The sequence below is a fragment of the Canis lupus genome, chromosome 6 (genome assembly GCF_003254725.2).
Source record: "Canis lupus dingo isolate Sandy chromosome 6, ASM325472v2, whole genome shotgun sequence".
In the NCBI taxonomy this organism is placed as follows: Eukaryota; Metazoa; Chordata; class Mammalia; order Carnivora; family Canidae; genus Canis; species Canis lupus.
In genome coordinates, this window is record NC_064248.1 from 7,917,606 (window position 1) to 7,938,867 (window position 21,262).

Genomic DNA, 21,262 nt, shown 5'->3' on the forward strand with positions numbered 1-21,262 from the left:
GGGGAGGGGCAGGAGGGGGTGCTATCCTCTACAGGGTGGGAAGGGGACATCTGAGCTGGGACCTGAAGGAAGTAAAACCAACTGAGGCACACCAAGTCAGCCTCTAAAATGAAACCCTACCACCACCACCCCCAGAAAACAGAAACTGAAACCCTTTTGGTGAGTTTTGTCCACTTGCTTGGTTACGAGCTGCTTTAGCTGTGTCCTAACCTTGAGGGATCTACATACAGCCTTTTTTGCTAGCCCCACCATGCTCTCTGTTAAGTGGGGGCATTCAGCCCCTGCAAGAACTGCGGGCGCCAGTGCCCACCTGCCCATGGCGGACGAATGTGACCAGAGGACCCACATGGGAACAGACACATCTGGCTGCGCTGCTGTCCATACACTTCACTAAAAGCTAGCAGACCTGGAGGCCCCAGAATTTCCAGGGAGCTAGTTCCTATCAGCTGGCCAAAGGCCATCTATTGTCCCCACCCAAGGTATTGGTGAAGTTCATTAAACCGCCAGCCTCGGCAAGGGAAGGTCACCTCTACCACCTTTACAGTCAGACTTGGGACCCCCCTGCCCCTACTGAGACAGAGGTCAATTCAGCAGGTTTTGTAATAAGGACTTGGTAGGATTTGCTTTTGTTTTGTTACCTTGGTTCTGCTCCTGTGGCCTCTGGGCAGAGCCGGCTACTACAAAGCAGCTGGGGGCTGAGTGGACGTACCGCATCCAGACTGCCACATCCACCACGTCCAAAGTGCCACATCCAGAGCACCACGCTCCATGTGGAGCGGGCAGGCCAACCAAGAGCATGGGACATGGGCACGCAACCCACCCAACATGCCTACACACTACACAGAGCAGTGACCTGGACATTCATACAACTCGCTCCCAGACTCAGAGTCCTTACTGCTAAGCCAGCCTGGGGAAGCAGGTCTCTGAAAAGTCCCAGGGAGAACGGTGAAGGGGAGAACAAAACCCCCACAAAAAAAGACCAAAAACACCTTCTTGCGCTTATGCGAAGCCACAGGAAGGATTAAGTTATTCTGAGCCAGGTGGAGGGAAGGGTGCAACAGCCTTGGGAGGACAGAATGGGGACCAGAAGAGCCCTGTCCATCCCTTTGGCTCATTTCTGAGAAAACAGTCCCTCAGAGTTTAAAGGAGCCCAGCCTATTAATCCTCCCTGGTTCAATCCCATCTTCTCGCTTCACCTGACTCCAACCTCACTCACTCAGCTTTATTTAATTCAAAACAGCTGATTCCAGAGGTGTTCATCCTCATTTTTCATTCTAGTCCACATCATTCCAAAAGCTGACTATTAACTAAGAATGTGAAAGGCCTTTCTGTGTTGAAAACAGCTTTTATGTGTTGAAAGTGGATGAAAGCCATGCATTGTGACTCCTGGAACGGGGGGCAGGGAGGGGGGAAGCATTTCTTTTTATTTCTACAGATATTTCAAAAATATGACATTTATTGAATGTTGTGCCTATCATATGTAAGGCAAGGCGACAGGGGCTGGAGTGCCAGAGCCCAGCACAGCCCCTGCACTGGTGTAAGCTGCCTGCCTCCAAGAGGCACGAAACCAGCACGCAGGGAATTGATGCTGGGTACAGTGAGGGCAGAAATACAGGCCAGGCCCAACGGGCCCCGGGCTGGGGTTCAGAGGAGGGTAGCTTCTGTCTGTTGGAGGTGATCGGAAGGGCTCCTTTCAAACAGGAACTTGAGCTGGGCAGGGCTTCGGAGGCTGGGGGAGCGGACATGAGAGGGTGCTCCTGGGGGGAGACACGACGTGGCGTGAGCAGAGGCTCAGTGGCGGCAGTTCAAACACCCAGGGGCCTGGTACAGCTGGCACGTGTGGGAGTCAAGGAGGCACAGAGGGGACAGGAAGAGGTCAAGGAGGATGAGGCCCAGGGAGGGATCCCAAAATTAGTTTGGCTTCAGGACAGCAGTTTCGGTTTAACGATGAAGAGGGGACTGGAGAGAAGAGGAAAGCTTGTAAGCTCCTCCTGGGGTTCGAGGGAGGCTTTTCCTCAAGTGCCACGGCAACAGTGTCAGAGCAACGTGACCGGCTTACCCCCAAGTCGTCGAAACTGGAGAAACGGTTGAACTTCATCTAACTGGGGCAACTTTTGAAGTCACTAACCACAAGGAGGAAGCATTCCCCTTGGGCCTGCAGGAAACAGATTGCATCGCTGTGTCTGTCCTGGCTGGGAGAGACACAGCCCTCTGAAGGCTTTCCATCGAAAGGGAAGAAAATCCGTCTGCTCATGCCATCCTTCTGTGAAGTCCACTTCATTTCCCACAGCCACCGGCTTCTTGATGGGCCCATTTTTAGAGCCTTCAATTAGAGAATGGAAAACACAGGCTTGGATAAACAATTCAGGTTAGGGAGGAGAATGGATGGACACACCACTCTAATGAGGTAAACAAATTGCAACTTGCTCACTTCCTGCTGACCCAAGCTGTTTCTAACATGGCGGGGCGGGGGAGGGGGGGAAGGGGATGGGGGGGACACGGGACACACACGACAGGACACATGGAGAAGGTGCCATGCTAAATGTTGGGACTTCAGCTACAAAATCCCTACAGAAGCACTGAGGGCTCTCCTGCTATGCCACCTGGCCACCTGTAAGTTCCCTGAGCCTCAATCTGTCAATCAGTGAGACATGACCAGACCCTACAGAAAGAAGATCACACAACCAGGCGTGATTCCTCCCATTAGGAGGCCCAGACCGGCCAGGCTACCAGGCCAGATTCACAGACTCCAAGGTCAACACAGAGGGAGCAGAGGGGCCAGGCCAACCAGGAAGGCCAAAGGGTTCCAGAGACAGAGTTCCGGAGGATGGGAAAACAGAATCACTTCTGCAGGGACGCAGGGCCAAGTAGGGTGGGGGGGCTCCAAGGGAAGGGGCAGAAGATGAAAAGCAAGAGAGGGATGGGGCATCTGGCCGGCTCAGTCAAAAGAACATGTGGCTCTTGATCTCGGGGCTGTGAGTTCAAGCCCCATGTTGGGCAGAGATTAGAAAAATAAATAACTTAAAAAAAGACAGAAGCAGGGAAATTCATAAAGAGAGGGAAATATATAACCTGCAACAGATCATCACAATCCAAAGCGAGTCTGGTTTTAGTCCTTTTGAGTGTGTGTGTGTGTGTGTGTGTGTGTGAATAAAAACAGGTGGGAGCACACTGCTGAGAATGAGGTGCCATTTCTTAGTCCAGCAAGGATGTTAGGGTTAATAATAGCTCCTGTTGGCAGAGCAGCTCCCCAAAGGCACCTCACATCTACCCCCTCCCTTTGTTTTTTTAACAACCTAGCCAAGAAGGGCTCGCCTTTTACAGATGAGGGAGTGTAGCCCTGCAAGCAGTAGACGATGCAGGCAGGACTAGAACCCAGGCCCCAGGTCCCAAAGTTTGCGTGCTCCCTTCTTCCCGGTCCAGCCCAGGCCCCTACAGTAAGGAGACCAGTGTTCCTGGCGGTTCATGAAGCCACTTCTAAAGACGATCCCAGCATGTGTTTACCATGTGTCACTCACTGGCAGCCTGGTTGGAAGCTGCTCCCAAGATTGCTGTAAAAGACTAAACTGGTGTTTCCTATAAAACTGGTGTCATCATATATGGCCTACCCTGATCCAAAAATGTGGGCCTTTTGAAATCGTGTAAGTTCCAGGTTAACAGGGCAGACTGACACACAGGTCATCTCTATGCCCTCTCGGACAGAACAACTATGGTCTAAACTCAGGAGACAAGTGGAGAGATGAGGGAGTGAAGGAGAAGCCCCCCCCCCCCGCCCCCCACACACCCATGTAAGAGGCTGCAAAGCTGTTGAACCAGACACTATAGCCTCAAGAGACCAGGGGAAGCTTATAGCCTTGACCTTGAGATGGGACCCAATATACAGTAAGGTCATCTGTGCCAAAGAACTCGGAAAAGACTCAAGACAGGCGGGGGGGGGGGGGGGGGGTGTTTGGAAGGTGGGAGTGCAAGTTGGGCAAGATGCCGTTTAGACCTCATGCAGTCTCAGGACATGTCCCCCACTGTCAGCAGAAAACTGAGATGTCTCTCCACTACTTGCAGGCGGACTGAATGAACATCCCAGCCTCTTCCCCAGCCTGGTCACTGGAAGACAGTCAATCAGACATATAGCCCCCAACCACCCCTCCTTGCAGGGAAACAAAGGGTCTCTCACTGAAGAAACTGTCAGCCCAAAACAAGAGCCACAGATACAGACACTTTGCGGACTCCCCCACCCCACAAAAACACCTGGTTGATCTCTTATAGTGAAGGCCAGCAGTCAACTGTCCCCAAACCACCCACCCACCCACCCACACACACACGCACGCACGCATGCACACACAGCTTCCACATAAGCATGCTAGTGGCTTGCTCTGAAGTATGGATAGATGATGCAAATGTCACCAGGCATTCGACAGAATCTCTAACTGGGACCAAAACAAAGAAAGAAAAAATGAAAAAAGACGAAGCAACAGGAGAAAAGATAAATAAAACCAGTCTAGTCACACTACTGGGTACCAACATCAGAGAAAACAGACCACATTTCCTGCAACATCACAGGTGAATCTCCATGACACAAGAGTCAAAAAGTAAGTGCCAGCAGTCAGCATGCTGAATTAATATCATTTTTATAGAGCTCAAACCCAAGCAAGAGTAAATATCACAGCATTTAAGCGTATAGACATTTGTGATAAAACAAATGCTATTTTAAGACTGTGGCATAATAGAACCAGAACTTAGGACAGGGGTCTCCTGTCTGGATAGGGAGGCAGGAAAACAGGAGAGGAGGAGTTTACAGGTGGATGTAAATGATTGGTGACATTCTTGGGGCAAGAGGGAGAGAAGATCACCAGGTTACTACACTTTGTGATCAAAATGTGTTACATGCAATTGTTTACAGGTATTAAATTGTATGTTTTCTTAAGGATTTGAAAAGTAAAAACGAAGAGGGGGCACCTAGCCAGCTCAGTTGGTAAGGGTGTGGCTCTTAATCTCGGGGTCCTGAGTTCCAGCCCCACGTTGGGTGTAGCGTTTAATTAAAAAAAAAAAAATGTTTTAAGTAAAAATAAAGAGAAGTCAACGCGAGCAACAGAACTTTAAAAAGACACCGTGGTGAATATAGCCAGTGAGATCAAAGAGGACACTTAATGTACAAAAACAAGAATAGGTCATAAGAATGGAACATTCAGAGAACAAGAAAGAAAACTCAGAAGTTACAAATATGACAGATAAAAGTTCAGAAAGATTGGGCGGTTGAACAGTTCTCCAGGATACATCAAAAAAGACAAAGACATGAAAAATAAAAGGTAAGAAAAACGGCCAGATATGGCCCTGAGGCCCCACGTCTGAATAACGAGCTCTGAGCTCCGGACGACGCGGAATATAGGCAAGGAAACAAGACCCGCCCTGAGGTGCATCTTCCTGATCTCGAAAAAGGGGAAGGTCAAGACCATGTCTCTCCAAGTGGCAGAGAGACAGAGCAAAGGATGGGAAATGCCACTGTCCCCAACAACAGGAGCCCTGGCTGCCTGGTCTTCCTGATTTCAAGGGCATGGCTTTCTGATCTGGAATGCTGCGCTCCACAACCACCTTTATCAGGAGCTACTGGAGAAGAGCCCCCCACCCCCCCCACCCCCGCGCCCTCGTGAGATATTAACCGAGAAAGTCAAAACCACAAGATTTCGGGAGACAGGCGATCCTACAGTGGAAGGAAAGATGATGGTGAAGGGGACCAGGAGGAGGGTGGTGCCGGGGCCAGGCAGCAGCTAGTCCCAGCTGGAGCAGAAAGACAAGGGGCCAGGAGCAGTACTGCCAAGAAAAGATGAGGCCCTACCAGTCTGATGGGTTCCCATATTTTAAGAGACACAAATTCTCTTGCTAGAAGAGAGTTTGGGAAGAAATCAGACCTTGTACACAGAAATTAGTATTTATGAGTATTTATGTAGTCAGAGCCATCTGAACGCTGAATATGTGAAAATCAGTTGAGCCCAAAGGAGAAACAGGACTACCCCTGCAAGGGGGAGAGGGGTGAAGGGGACCTTTTGTGAGCCCCCACTGCACCTGCACATCTCATAGCGCCACACCAGCAAGCAGACGCCCACCCTGAAACCCAAGGACCAGGATCAGGATCAGAGAAGCCAGCTTCCCAGACAAGAGACTGTGCCAGGGCGCAGGTACCAATGGTGGGGAGATGTGGGCAGGGGGCTGGTTCTTTTTGAATACTGATAGAATTTTGATTGGAAACTGAAAATCAAATGCTTTGAATGAAAGAAAAACATGCAAAAACCAATGACTACCTTTAGACAATTTTTATTTTCAAATTAAATACACTCAAGATGTACAACTTTTTTTCTCCCCCCTTTTATTGTTCCTTCAACAATTCCAAATTGTGATAACTGTACGAATCACACAGAACAGTGTTTATCCTGCTTTAATAACTGTTTTTACTCCCTAATCATCTTCTTTTTTTACGTTTAAGTCATCTCTACACCCAATGTGGGGCTTGAACTCACGACCCCAAGATCAAGAGTCACATGCTCTTCCAACTGAGTCACGCAGGCATACCCTCCTTGACCAATTTTTTTAAAAGACTGATTTATTTTAGAGACAGAGAGAGTACCTGTGTGTGCAGGGGGTGGGGAGAGGCAGAGGGAGAGAGAGTCTTAGGCAGGCTCTGCACTGAGCATGGAGCCCCATGTGGGACTCAACCCCACAACCCTGAGACCATGACCTGACCTGAGCTGATGCTCAACCGACTGTACCAGCCAGGCTCCCCTCCCTGACCATTTTCTAGTGGTGGAACCTAGGAGGTTGGCTCCAGCCTGGGCTGCAAAGGGTCAGATGGAGGAGGCCACAGCTTCCCAGAGGCTGCCTGGAGCTGCTGGGCCCCGGCATGACACCCCAGGCACACCTGCAGGGGAGCTTCGAGCCCTTACCAGGCACTGACTTCTCTTTCCTTATCACCCAAGATTTCTCACCAACAAACTTTCTTACTCGGCCTCTGAAATCCCTGCTGACGCATGTTCTACACAACGATTTCACCATTTCCTCCAATTTTCGTATTTCTATCATGTACCTAAAAAGTCAGATCAAAGCAGGTTTTATATGACTTTCCTACATTCAAAATTCAGGCAACAGTGCCACTCCGTTCAAGATTACCTGACACAGGAGGGAAAGAACACTAATATTAGCTGCTCTGTCCCTCTCCTGTACCCTCCAAGGCAGCTCCCCTTTGGAAAAGGACAAGGCTGCCTACATAACAGCTCAAATCTGCTGCCAAGGCAGAAACACCTACTTGGAAACAGGCTTCAAGATCTTGGCCAAGAAAACAAAACTCAGAGCCCGACATGTAAGTCACATGGCCCAGCTGCTATATCCTGCTCGTCGCTGTCAGCAACCACTGCAGAGAGCAGACCAAAGCTCTCCAGGCCGGCAGAGATGCCTTGCCAGTGTTCTGTGGGACTACCCACATTCTGTTTTCTATTTGCTGTGCATTTAAGAAGCTGCTAGAAATCGTTCTCATCCTTCAAGGTAAGCACATTCCGTAGGCCCAGAGCTTCACCGCACAAGAGAAGTGAAGTCAGAACTAAATCTGGCCTTGCCAGTGGCCTAGCAGGCTGAGAAAATAGGAGAAAAACCAATTACTAGTCAGTCCCCACCAACACTGAACAATTCTTTCGCCATCTGGATCTGAAAGGACTTCCACTTTGAAATTCCTCCTCTCTGTAGGAAGTTTGCCACCAAATATTAAAAGCCAAAGGTGCCAAGTACTGCATGACTCACATTTTTCATTTGCCCACTGAACATTTGACGTGGAAGTTACTCACACCCAAGAGCAGGCTTTTGCCTTAAAAATACATTATTCAAACTGAGTTGGGTTTAATGTGGAAGCAGATATTTTTAATCTTATAAGGCGGAAAAATCTCCAGGGAAAAGCATAAAAGAAAAACACAAACAACACAACATCAGTCTGTACCCAGTGACCAAGACAGCCCAGGCATCAGGGCTGACACTGTGACAGAGGACAGCTCCATCTGGGTTAGTAACACTATTATTCTTTTTTTTTTTTTTTCCAAGATGTATTTATTTTAGAGAGAGAGAAAGAGCAGGAGCAGGGGGAGAAGGAGAGAGAGAGAATCCCAAGCAGACTCCACACTAAGCGCACAGCTCAACACAGGGCTCAATCCCATGACCCTGAGATCATGACCTGAGCCGAAATCAAGAGTCAGATGCTAAACTACCTGAGCCCCCAAGTACCCCACTATTTTTCATTCATTCATTCATTCATTTATGAGAGACACAGAGAGAGAGGCAGAGGGAGAAACAGGCTCCCTAAGAAGCCTGACTCGGGACTCGATCTCAGGACCCCAAGATCACAACCTGAGCCAAAGGCAGACACTCAACCACTGAGCCACCCAGGTGTCCCTATTATTCTTTTAATATAAGGCAGTCTGTATTGATGAGCTGCCTGCACCACTACTCTCCTTGACTCTTTCAGGCTAAAAAAACTGAGGACAGTATATCAGGCACTGTCCTAAGCTGAGCCTTAAGAAAACCCCAATAAAGTATGGAGTTTTACTATCACCCCTTTTTTTTTTTTTTTTTTTACAAAGGAAGCAGGTTAGATGCCCAGAGTCACACAGCCAATAAACAGAAGAGCAAAGGTTCCAAGCCAGGAGGGTCATCTGCCACCCAGGTGGGTGTGCCCGCAGCCAGGAGGGCCAGCAGCTGACAGGCTCTGGGCACATCCAAAGGCTATCCATCTAGAAAACCCCATGTGGTGCAGCCTGGGTGGCTCAGCGGTTTAGCGCCTGCTGTCGGTCCAGGGTGTGATCCTGGAGTCCCCGGATCAAGTCCCACATCGGGCTCCAAAAAAAAAAAAAAAGAAAAAGAAAAGAAAACCCCGTATGCTCACACTGAGAACAGCTCCATGAGCAGCGCAGAGGCTCCTCGAAGTTCGTTTTCCAAATACATGTCTTCAATCTAGGCCCCGACATTTGCCAGGGCACAGGTGAAAGCAGGGCCTTCCCCACAGGATGGTGCATATAGGCCTCAAATCACAGTGTAACTTAGTCACTTCTTAGTGGCTCGGGCTAATCATACTGGAAGTCGGGGCTGACATCCATCGTGAATCCCTCCAGTCCTCAAGAGTCTACCTGTAGAAGTTGCCTCTACACCACAAAGCCCAGGCCTGCAACTCTTTTGTCTTTCTGGTCTGCTCCCTAGCTGACCCCTAGTTGTCCTACCAAGAGAACATCCCTTGCCTTCTTCCAATGTGTTATTTTAATATGTTAAGACCTTGAAAAGCAGATGATTGGTATTATTAGAACCAAGTATATATACCAGAGGAGCTGGGTCTAAGAGATAAGAGAGGTTTGGGAGGGCCTAATAGATAAGAGAGGTTTGGGAGGGGTCCCAAGAGCACTGACTGTAGGCCATCCACCTGGCAGCTCAGCCCTCTGCAACACTGTGTTCTGGAAAACTCTACAGGGAAGATAAGGAAGGAGTCACTATTAAAATACAAATTCAATAAAACCAACCCTCCCTTTTAAGAGGATCTAGACCAATGCTTCTCAAATTTAAAGTGCATATGAATCACCTGGGGATCTCATAAAATTGCAGATTCTGACTCAGGAGGTCTGGGATGGGGCCTGAGATTCTGCACTTCTAACAAGCTCCAGGAGATGCCCAAACTGCTGGTTCGTGGGACCTCTTTGAGTAGTGAGGGTCTCGATTTAGACCAGTGCTAACAGAAATATAACATACACCACATAAGTCATTTTAAATGTTCTGGCAGCCACCCCCGGGTCTAGCTAGCTGGTCTCCTCTGTGCTGTCCCCTATCTCAATCCCCATACCACAGCCTAGGACCAGTGGGTGTTAGCCAGGAAGTAATCAGAATTTTAGCTGTTTATGAACAGTATAATAAACCCCTAAGTACTTACCCATCTGGTGGTCCCTCAGCTTCAACAACTGCTAATTCATGACCAGTCCACTGTGTACCCTACCCCTATCACAAGAAATTTTTTTTTTTTAAAGATTTTACTTACTTATTCATGAGAGACACAGAGAGAAAGAGAGGCAGAGACACAGGTAGAGGGAGAAGCAGGCTCCATGCAGGGGGCCTGACGTGGGACTTGATCCCGGGTCTCCAAGATCACGCCCTTTTAAAAGCTACCAACACCCATCCCAGACTAGCAGAATCAGAATCCCTGAAGGTGACCCATGCCCCAGGGGATCTGCTGGCTGATAACATCAGAGGCAGGTAGCCGGAGGAAAACAGGTGTGGCTAGAGCAAGGACTCAAGGTTGCCTAAGGGGCCTTACTGTCCCCTGCCCAAGCTCTCTACCCTAAGGGCAGGGCCCTCTCACCAAACCAGGTGGTTGATAAACTGTGGCCTCACTCTTTCCCCTCAGGGGCAAGGCATCAGCTGATATACCCCTGGGCTCAGGCCGAGGAGACCACAGGTCACAGGGAAAAACAGCCAGAAGGAGAGCAAACACTGGAAGAGAGAAACCAACTAGCTAGCCCAACAACCTGCACAGGGAAATTAGAGTTAATGGATCTGACTGAACAAAAACTTAAAATGGACACAGTCAAAACCAGCAGAGAGGAAAGAGAGGCTGGTGGAAAGAAGACAGAGAAAATGACCTTAGAAACAGAAAAAAAACAAACACATGAAGGGGTCTGTCTTAATAACTTCAGGAATAATCTCGATTCTGGATTTCAGGAAAATAAAATAGATTGCACAATTTTAAAATCCAGCAGAGGAAAAAAAAACCAAGTCAATAAAACATTATAAGACACCTTCCCCAAAAATAATGGTAAAAAGAAAAGCGTATAATATTGCACAAGTCCTAAAATAACCATAATTACCCTAAATGTATGCCAATTAAATTCACTAATCAAAGACAGACTCTTAACCTGGGTTTAAAAAACAGAATCCTACATCGTATATCTAAAATAAACACATCTAAAGCAAAAGGATATGGAAAGACTGAAAATAATGTTAGAGGAAAAAAAAAAGTGTTATCGGGCACACAGAAACTACAAAGAAAAATAAACAGAAATCTTATAGCAACAATACAAACAGAATTTAAGGTGAAAAACATCATAAAGGAGGAAGAAAGAGTCTACATATACACCAGAAAAAAACTATTAATCAGGAAAACAAAGACCATGCTCCTATGTGTATCTAACAATACAGCCTTAACATAATAAAATAGCTGTCAAAACTATAGGAAGAAAATCAGCAGAGACCTAGAAAAATTAAGTACCACAAATAGGCTCAAAAATAATAGAGAAAACTTTATCACCAAACAGAAAACACATTACTTTTGAACACATACAGAACATCTGCAAAAATCCACCAAGTGCAAAGGCACTCAAAAGGTCTCTTACATATTTATTCTGGAGAAATCAGCATCATGTGAACTACGTCCTCCAACTATATGCAATCAAAACAGACATCGAGATAGTCTAAGAAGTTTTCTTTTTAATGTCAAAAATCTAGAAAATATCTACTTTTAACTAACCCTTGGGTTCAAGAGGAAATTATAAGGGAAATTACAAAATGAATACAATTCTACAAAGTGCATAAAAATGAAAGCACGAGGTGTCAAAGTTTGTGGAGCACTGCTAAAGCAATCCTTAGAAGAGATATTACAGCTTTGAATACATTTAGCAGAAAACGAGAAAGAATTTAAATCAGAAAGCTGAGCATTCTGAAAAAAGAAGTCTGGAAAAGAGTGGCCTCTAAGAGACAGGAACGAAATGAAGAAGAGAAATTGGTGACATGAACAAAAAACAAAGACAAAGAGGTCAAGAAGGGCAAAAGCTGGGTTTCCTTGAGGGATTAATAAAACAAACAAAAACTCTACATGAGACTGAAAAATAAGGTCGCAGATAAATTCAGAGGCAGAGAATCTAGAAAGAAGACGCGCAACAGCTAGCACTAAAAGCCAGATTTGCAAAACTGGTGAAGCTCTTGTGAACACTCATACAAGAATAAATGTTAAAGCCTAGATGCAATAGATGTATTTCTAGAAAGTTACCAAATGCCCAAATTGGTCAACGAAAGGCTGAAGAAAGTGTAATGGTAAATGCCTGCCAGCTGCGCCCAGTCTCAGGACCCACGGTAGAACAGCTGAGCCCTACTCCACCCTGACCTACAGAGGCCATCCTCATCTCAGAGGAATGATTCCAAAAACAGTTTTCACCCCCTGTATAGGAGACCTGTCTCATTTCAATTCCAACTAGGTAAAAAGTATGGGCCAATTTTTTTTTGGGGGGGTGGGGATAGAACTGATGTAAAAACTCTACAACAAATCCTACTGTATGTTAAAATATGAGACCAAAAAAAAAAAAAAAAAAGTTTACCCCACAATGCAACACACAATTTGACCTCAAAGCACCCATCACCATCATGTAATTTATCACAGACACAGACTGAGGGGATCAGAATTGCACAGACTTGAATAGATCGTTAAGAAGAAGTATTTACTAAAGGTCAATACCTATTTATTATTAAAAAAAAAAGAAAAAGAAAACCCTCAGTAAAGGAAAGGGACTCAATGTAGTTCCTCAATCCGATTAAGGTTTCTAACAAAAAACCCCTTTAGGCACATCCCCTTGGTGACCATGAAAGGACAGGCCACCATCACCCACCAATAGGCAAAAGGGTCCCCAAGGCTCTGGCCCATAAAACAAGTAGCTCTGGTTCAAGGAATGGAAGGAAAGAGACAAACAAAAGTGTCACTTTTTTGCATCCTCAGAGAAAGGCAAGAGTCAAGGTAATCAGAAAACTAGAGATTCAGCAAGCCTGCCAGTTTCAGAATCTGTACACAAAGCCAGTTGTTTCCCTCTACACCGCAACCATCAATTAGGAGGAAAAAAGTGTGTTGTGTGTGTGTGTTTTTTTTTAAATAAGACACTGATCACAATGCTACTACTACCTCTAATAAAGAATTCAAGAAATCTTTTTGGAGGAGGAAGACCTAAATAAATGGAGAGATAGCTTTGTTCAAGGATGGGACAACCTAAGAGTTCACTCCGCGTCCCCCACCTCCTGCCGCCAAATAACCTGTATTATTTCATCCAAATCCAATAAAACTCCACCGGAATTTGGAGGGAACCAGACAGAAAGGTGCACGAAAGAACAACGGACCTTGAGTTGCCAAGGTATTTTGAAAAAGAAGAGCAAAGAGGATAAATCCACCTGATCAGAAATTAAAATGCATATAAAGCCACCGTTAAAGAATGGTGTGGTACGAGCGTACGAGCACAAGAAGAAACAAATAGCTGGGTAGAACAAATGAATGACCCCAGAAACACACCAGACTATAAGCAAGACAGCATCCCAAAAACCACTGGGACAGCTTGGCAGGTAGTGTTGGAAAAACTAGCTAACTCTCGGTACAAAATCCATCACCAACCTAAAGATCTAAACGTGGAAGATCAATCTATGGCTATCAAAATAGGAGTATCCTTGGGACGCCTGGCTGGCTCAGCTGGTAGAGTGTGCGACTCTTGATCTTGGGGTTGTGAGCCCCATGTTGGACGAAAAAAATCACTTAAATAAACTTTAAAAATATATACCAATGTCTTTGTGATTTCAAGTGGGGAAAGATGTTCTCAAGGTGGAAATCACACCAAACATAAGGGTAAAGGTCTGACAGATTTGACTTCATCAGAATTAGGTTCTGCTACATACTGAAGGACACCACAGTCAAATCAACAAGAGACTAAGAAAAGATTATTTGCAACAGCGAAACCGACAAGGGATTAGCATATAAAACATACAAAGACCTCTTGCAAATCAGCAAAAACATGGTAAGCCATTAAAAAAAAAATAAAAAAACCCACTATACGATGAGACAATTTACAGAAGGGTAAACGTGGAAAATCTAACAAGTATAAAACAGGTCAATAACAAGTATGAACCTTACCGGTGATCAGAGTAAAATCACACAACGCTGAAGTACCACTTTAAAATCATCAGAATGGCAAAAAGTCTCCAGGAAGTGCTGAAGTGAACGTGGAGAGAGCAGTGATGCCTCCGCTCTGAGAAGCAATCTGGCAGCGCTTAGTGAAATTAACAATCCTTTTTGCTCTGGACTCACCAACCCACTCCTGGGCCATCCATCAAGTGGTATGTGTTAAGGATACCCTAAGAATTGGGGTGTTAAGAGGCCACAAAGCGGGGCCACCCCCCACAGAAATGGACATAGGAGCTGGGGGTGGCAGATTGGTGCTACAGACTGAATTGTGTACCCCAGATTCATACGTTGAATCCCTAGCCCTTGATATAATGACATCTGGAGGTGAGCTTTTGGGAGGTACTTAGGTTTAAATGAGGTCATAAGGGTGATCCCCATGCCAGAAGTAGTGACCTTCTAAGAAGAGACATCACTCTCTCAATCCCCTTTGCCATGTGGAGGATATAGCAGGAAGATGGCTGTCTCTCCAAGCTAGGAAGAAGGCGCTCACCAGGAATGCAATCTGCAGGCACCTTGACCTTGGACTTTCAGCCTGCACAACTGTGAGAAATAAAACATGTGTTGTTGAAGCCACCCGGTCTACAGTATTTTGTTCTATCTGCCTGAGCCAAGCAAGACAAGTGGATTCTTCAAATGGAATCCAATGCTGCTATTGTGAAGGTCGACCAAAATGTAGGGAGGAACTTGAACAGATTTGAAAACCAGTGATGAGTGAAAAGGAGGGAGAGAAAGATGTACAGCACAATGCCAGACAGGCATGAAGCTATCTACACCTACGAAGCAAGCCACACAGTTCCCAAGAACACAGCCATGTAAAGGCATAGTAAACACACCAGCCTGGGGGTGGGGGGTCCGGAAATGGCTCACAGAGGAGAAAACATTTAATAAGATGAATCATGTGTGCTGTGAACTGAGGAGTGATATAGAGTGAGAGACACACATGCACACACAACACACACACCCTGGAGGCAGGCAGAAGACAGACCTGGACTTTCCTGCCACTCATGTACAAAAATGAGTGCTAAACCTCTTACATTTGACTCAAGGATCTCAATCTCTGATATGATAAAACAGTTGGCAAGATGTTGCTAAACTCTGAAAATGACCAAGAACTGAGTTGGTAACAGCCCCTCGTGGTGATTGCACTCAGGAGGTGCCATGGCACGCCTATCTGAATTGACAGACCCACGCAGACACACGTACACAGCTGAAAAAGATTCGGCATTTTGCTGTAACTTATGGAACCTGTCAATTTCATTCACAATTTACACCAGCTTCTAATTATACTTAACTGAATATTAACAATTCTAATTGCTTAATGCTTTATTGGCTCCATCTAAAGTATTGAGGGACATCTGGCTTGGCAAATGGGATCCTGCCTGCTACTAAGAGAGTGAGACTGGAGCACACATTCCTCCTCATGCTCTCAGGCCTCCCCTCACCTAGGACCAGAGCACCTCAAAAGCATTACTCCTAAGTCCACACCAGCAAAGCAGTCAAGAGAAACTTCCTACCATCTGGATCGTATCTGTAATATTCCTGCTTCGTGTCGCAGATGGCTGGAGGCAGAGTGACTGCAGGTTTGAGGGCCCAGGCCCCTTCCATCTTCCTGCTCCATGACCTGTGTGCATCTGCCCCAGCCTGGGCACCCCCTATGGTGCTCAGATTGGTGGCAGCGGGCCCCAGAGCCTCCTTGCCCGCAGGCCCGTTATGGGCTTTGGTCTGGCTCATCTTCTTTCATGAGAGAAGCAGCACTTTCTCATAAGCAAGGATGTCATAAGACATCCCCTTGTCTCTGTGGCCAAAACAAAGTGAAATCCCCACCACGCCTGGCCAGGGGAAGGCAATGCTGTGGCAGTTTAGACAAACTTTTTTTTTTTTTTTTTTAAGTTTAGACAAACTTCTCATTTCATCCCAGAGCAGGAAGGAGTGAGGGAGCAAGCCAGCAGTGTCTGCTCTTAGCCAAACACACAGTCTTTTCACAAGCCCCTCTATCACACACTGGTTCCAAAGCGCAACGACCCCACCACACAAGGCCCTGGAGAGGAGGCCAAAGGAAGACCAGAGCAGAATACGATGGGAGCAGCCTGGGCAATAAAAACGGAGCTGCAGACAGGAGGTCAAAAAGGGACAGACTCAGGGCACCTGGGTGGCTCAGTGGCTGAGTGTCCACCTTTGGCTCAGGTCATGATCCCAGGGTCCTGGAATCAAGTCCCACATCGGGCTCCCCGCATGGAGCCCGTTTTTCCCCGCTGCCTCTCTATCTGCCTCTCTGTATCTCTGCCTCTCTCTGGGTGTCTCATGAATAAAATCTTTAAGGGTGGGCAGACTGAAAAATGTGAACACAGTGTCCTCGTGTTCAACCCAGCATTTCCACTCCAAGGTACATACCTATGAAAAGCAAAAACACACTTTGCACACAGAGTGGTATTCACAAAAGCAGCAGTATTCACAAAAGCCCCAAAGCACAAACAATCCAAATGCCTGTTTATGAAAGGAGGATCAAATGTTATATACCCATACCATGGGATATTATTCAGCCATAAAAAGGAACGTGCCACAAAGCGGATGGACCTGGAAGATATTACACTGAGTGAAAGAAGCCAGACACAAAAGATCACATATCATATGATTCCATTTATATGTGAAATATCCAAAACAGGCAAATCCACTGAGACAGAGAATACAGTAACGATTCCACAGAGCCTGAGGTGAGAAGCGGGAGGGGAGGTGTGGGGCAGCGAGAGGGAAGGCGCGGGGAGTGGAGCGGGAGGGGATGTGCAGAGCAGATGCAGGGGGGTTACAGCTACCAGGTACGGATTTCTTGTTGGAGTGGTGAAAACGTTCTCCGATTCAACTGTGGTGACAGTTGCACATTATGAATACACACACAAAAAAAATGAATTGCACAGTTTAAAAAGGTTAAAGCAGCCAATTTTATATGAATTTCATCTTTAAAAAATCAAGAGAGGGATCCCTGGGTGGCACAGTGGTTTGGCACCTGCCTTTGGCCCAGGGCACGATCCTGGAAACCCGGGATCGAATCCCACATCGGGCTCCCGGTGCATGGAGCCTGCTTCTCCCTCTGCCTGTGTCTCTGCCTCTCTCTCTCTCTCTCTCTCTCTGTGACTATCATAAATAAATTTTTTAAAAATTAAAAAAAAAAATCAAGAGAAATGGGGCGCCTGGCTGGGCTCAGCTGGTGGAGCGTGCAACTCTTAAACTTGGGGTCATGAATTCAAGCCCCATGTTGGGCACAGAGGCTCCATAAAAAAAACAAAAAAGTAAAAAGTAACAGAACAGAGGTATTGGGCATTGTGTCCAGGGAGATATTCTTTGAAGAATGTTCAATAGAAAAAGAAATTTTCCAAGAGCACTCTGCACCATCGTGCCCCACCCCCACCAAAATGTAAAACCAGTTGTACACTCAAATGTTTTCAGGTCACACTGTCCCTTATAAAATAGAAATCTGTAAGATTTTTAGACATCCTAAAGGCCCTAACCCAAATAACAGTCTCTGCAGAAGCTTCTGAGAGCAGGGGCTCCTTGGCTAGTGCAGTCCACTCCACGCACCCTTGGAATATGCTAGAGGAGGAATATGCTAGAAAACTCAGAGACGTAAAGATCAGCTTTTGGAAAAATGCCCTAAGCCTCTCAAACAACAGGCATCTCACAGAAACAGCACGCTGGCCACTGATGCCACACGCAGGCGCCTCTGTTTCAAGTCCATTCCGAGAAGCCTCCTCAGAAGAACAGCTAGATGGCAGGTGTGTCTAGAGTAAGGAAGGGCAAGCAGGCAGCTGTGCTGGGACAAGGTGGAAGGGCCTGACCACTCCATCCCCGTGGGAACACTGCATCCCCCCAACCGGAGGAGATGTGGGTGCTGTAGGGGCAGTGGTCAACTCAGGTGAATATTTCTTAGCTCAACCCTCCTCCTCCTCCTAACACAAAATAAAACCGCTACCTTGTGCTAAGTGGAGGTAGACTTTCTGGGAAGTCCACGAACACAGAGCTGCTGTCCTGGTGTCTGAGGCTCAGTTTACTGGTCCCAGAAGCCCTGCACATTGGCCACCTGGAAATAACACCACATAGGAACCTTTTTAAACCTGCTCCCAACTTTCCTGTTCACCCCAAGGTGGTTCTCACACCTTTTCTTTTCTCTGTAAGCTGTCTTAGCCTCTCCTTGACACTTCTGATTCCCTGTGGGAGTAGCCTCCCTCCCGCATCCCACAGAAAAATGGAAGAATCTCACAACAGGGCTGTCAGCTTCCTTCTGGCACCCCAAACTTACGAGTGAGTCCTCCTTTTCAACCTGCAAAGAAGTTCAAGCCTTTGCATCCCAAAACAACCCTCCCACACGCCATCACCCGCCCTCCCTGCAATGCCCACGCGTCTCGCACCTCGCCTTGTCCCAGGGACCTGCTCCGGGAGAGGTGGCACTGGAAGGCACCCGGGGCAACCAGCAAGGCAGCTGGCCTGTCCCCGGGGTGCAGATGGCTTGGATGCTGCACAGAAGTGGCTGTCCTGTGAGCTAGCAGGAACAAACCCCCACCAGTACCTACCTGTCTGACTTGCCACCAGGTATCACGCTATAATTAGTCATTGTAATTGAAGCTGAACGTAATTAATTACATAATTTCAAAGTGTTCAAGTTTAATTCCATTAAAATTACATCACGAAACTGGGGAATTACAAAGGATTACCGACAAAAAAGCAAATAGGGATGAATAAAGAAAAGAAACTCCAAGCTGACTCCCTGCACATCGAGTCACGCCCAATGCTCAAGTACAGGGCAGTCACCCCACCCACCTGCTTTTAATAAACTCCCAGGGCCTAGCCAGGCAGCAGTGTGCAAGGACCAGCGCCAGGTGACACCAGCCTGCTGGACGCTCAGGGTCAAACAGACCCAGAAGGCCACTCCCTCCCTACCCTGCTCCCTGTCCCTTCCCCAACTCGGGTTCTTCTGCTGAAGCCTCGAGCACAAGTGGCCCCTTCTGAGCCACAGCCACTACAACCCTGTGACCCGGCCCTAAAACACCAGGGCCCGGGCTCCTCCCTCCTGCACGCAGGCTGTTCTCTCCTGTCCCGCCCCATCTCTCTCCAGGACTATGCCTTCCACACACCCCTCCCCAAGGCTGGTCTCAGCGGCTTCTCCCTCCTCACTCTGGTCAGCCCCTCATATGGCTCAGTGGGGCTTTGCACTAAAGTCCTGCTCTGTCTGCTCAAGGCTGGGGTCACTGACAGTATGTAATTTACGTATCCCTTATGTTTATTTTCAGTCCCCTGCTAGAATGTAAATTCCTTGATTGCAGGGGTTTCCCTGCTGTTCTGGTCATTAGAACACTGTGCTAGAACAGTGCATGGCCCATAGGAGATGAAATAAGCCAATGGAGCAAGATGGCCAAGGACTGTCTTTCCAGGCCCCCGCCCTTATAACCTGACCCCTGGGGACCCTGTGTGTCCTACAGTTCTCTGACCAGCTGAGCCTAGGGCTTATTCCTCCTGGCACCCCAGGGGTCATCTGGAACCACAGAGACAATCTTGATAAATGAATGGCCCCAACAGTCTAAGAGAAAAATGAGTCACTGCCGACAACTTCACTCACACATGCTGCATTATTTCCAAGACCACTGCACCTTTTTCTATTTTTTAAATTTATAACTTTGTTACAAAAGAAACTGCATCATCAAAAAAAAAAAAAATCAGACATTCAAAAAACGTCATCTGAATCCAGAGTAGACTAAGAGCTCTTTTTCCATGATAATTCCCTGAAGGAGTAGATCTAGCCAGGGTTCTTCTTTCGGGACAGATGCCCACCTACAGACCCCCCTACAAAGCCAGGCTCTCGCTGATGGCGCCCCAACATTGCCTCCAATGTGTAACTACAGACAGAACCCCATGCTGTCAGGTGATGATGCTTGGATTTGAATCCAATATCACTGCAGTGCCTAAAACAACTGGACTCCTGGGGGCTATGCAAGAGGGGGTTTTGTCCCGGCCACCACAGGAGTGAAATACAAATATTAGACTCTAACAGCAAATTGCTCCCCGGCACCAGCTTCAGGCCCCGTGTCTCAGAGAAAAGCCCTGCTTAGAGTCGCACTCTCCAACTCGCTGCAGCTGGACAGGGGGTATGGGGGTATACTGCCTCTCCTGTGCCAGCTCCTTCTCTCCCTCCTTCCCATGAGCACCCTCTCTCCTGCCTACCATTTCCCCAAAGCTCTTCTGACACATTTGTTGTCTGCACAGATGGGACAAGGAGGACAGCAGGGGGCACAGAAAAGAGGGCTGCTTTCAGCTCAAGGCTGTCGCTACACCCTATCACATAATGTTTGCTGATGGGAACGCTCCTTGCCCAGCAAAGGATGATCTGATTACCTTCTCTGGGGAGCTCTATTGCTATGAATGGACTCTGAAGTCTCAAGGCTCGGGGAGGCACTAGGAAACTTTTCAAATCCAGCAAGGTCTCAACCAGAAGGTGTCCACCCACCGAGGTCAACCCAAGTACCTGCATGCCCACCTCACAGGCTTCATTTCCATCTCCAGCTGCTCATTAGATGACTTCCCCATGCCCAGGCTCGTCTCGAGTAGTCCCATGGACAGGGGCCCCGCTCCTGAATCTGCCCACAGCCTCAGCACAAGGACCCCACCACTTCTCTGGAGCCAGTCTCGTGAGCAGCAGGGATCAGCAGGAAAGCCATGGACCAAGGAGGCTCTCTGGCTTCCCACCTACCAGCCGGATCCTCTCTCCTCCCCAGGGCTGTTATGTGGATGACAGGAAAGAACTCAAGGCCCCAAAACGCTCCTGCTCATGGTCAGTACTTGGGAGATGACAGCTGTTAATGTATACTTTAAAAAAAAAAAAAAAGAAGAAGAAGAAGAAGAAGAAGAGTTTAAGCCTCCACCTTGTCACCAGTGGCCATGAAACCAGGCATAAGATGTGCAGTCTACTATGAGCAAAGCAATACAGTACTTCTCTTCCCCTTCCATTGAAACATCCCAGCAGTCCTAGTTCCAGGACTGGGGCAGTTAACACTCAGCGGGGGTCCCCCAATAAAGATTACTTCTCTGGCCCTCCCCACCTCAAACGATGCCAGCCTCTCAAGTACCAACTGCCACACAAATCCTCCACTAGCTTCAACCCCCAGGAGTCAAGTTCTCATCTACTTTTACACCAACCTCTCTACTGATCTCCTCCGCTCCTTCTCTCCTGGGCTCAGCACCTGAATTCCCACCAGACTCCCCAATCCCATGGATCCTGCCAGGAGC

At 47.4% G+C, this 21,262-nt stretch overlaps 1 protein-coding gene and 1 long non-coding RNA gene across 13 annotated transcripts in view; both read right to left on the reverse strand.

The window, feature by feature from the left end:
* CUX1 (cut like homeobox 1) overlaps nucleotides 1–21,262 on the reverse strand; it is a 364,476-nt gene that overhangs the window by 332,577 nt on the left and 10,637 nt on the right. The window contains exon 2 of one of the 12 annotated variants that reach the window (XM_049111083.1): nucleotides 17,958–18,065. The exons of the other annotated variants lie outside the window; for them this stretch is intronic. The gene's annotated coding sequence lies outside the window, so the exon portion shown is untranslated. The remainder of the gene's footprint in view (nucleotides 1–17,957; nucleotides 18,066–21,262) is intronic. 12 annotated transcript variants of the gene reach the window in all.
* On the reverse strand, nucleotides 1,439–14,473 carry LOC118355128 (uncharacterized). The gene is made up of 3 exons (XR_004816964.2): nucleotides 13,943–14,473; nucleotides 2,060–2,323; nucleotides 1,439–1,757 (listed from the first exon to the last, which is right to left on the reverse strand). It is a non-coding gene; the product is annotated as an uncharacterized LOC118355128 (long non-coding RNA).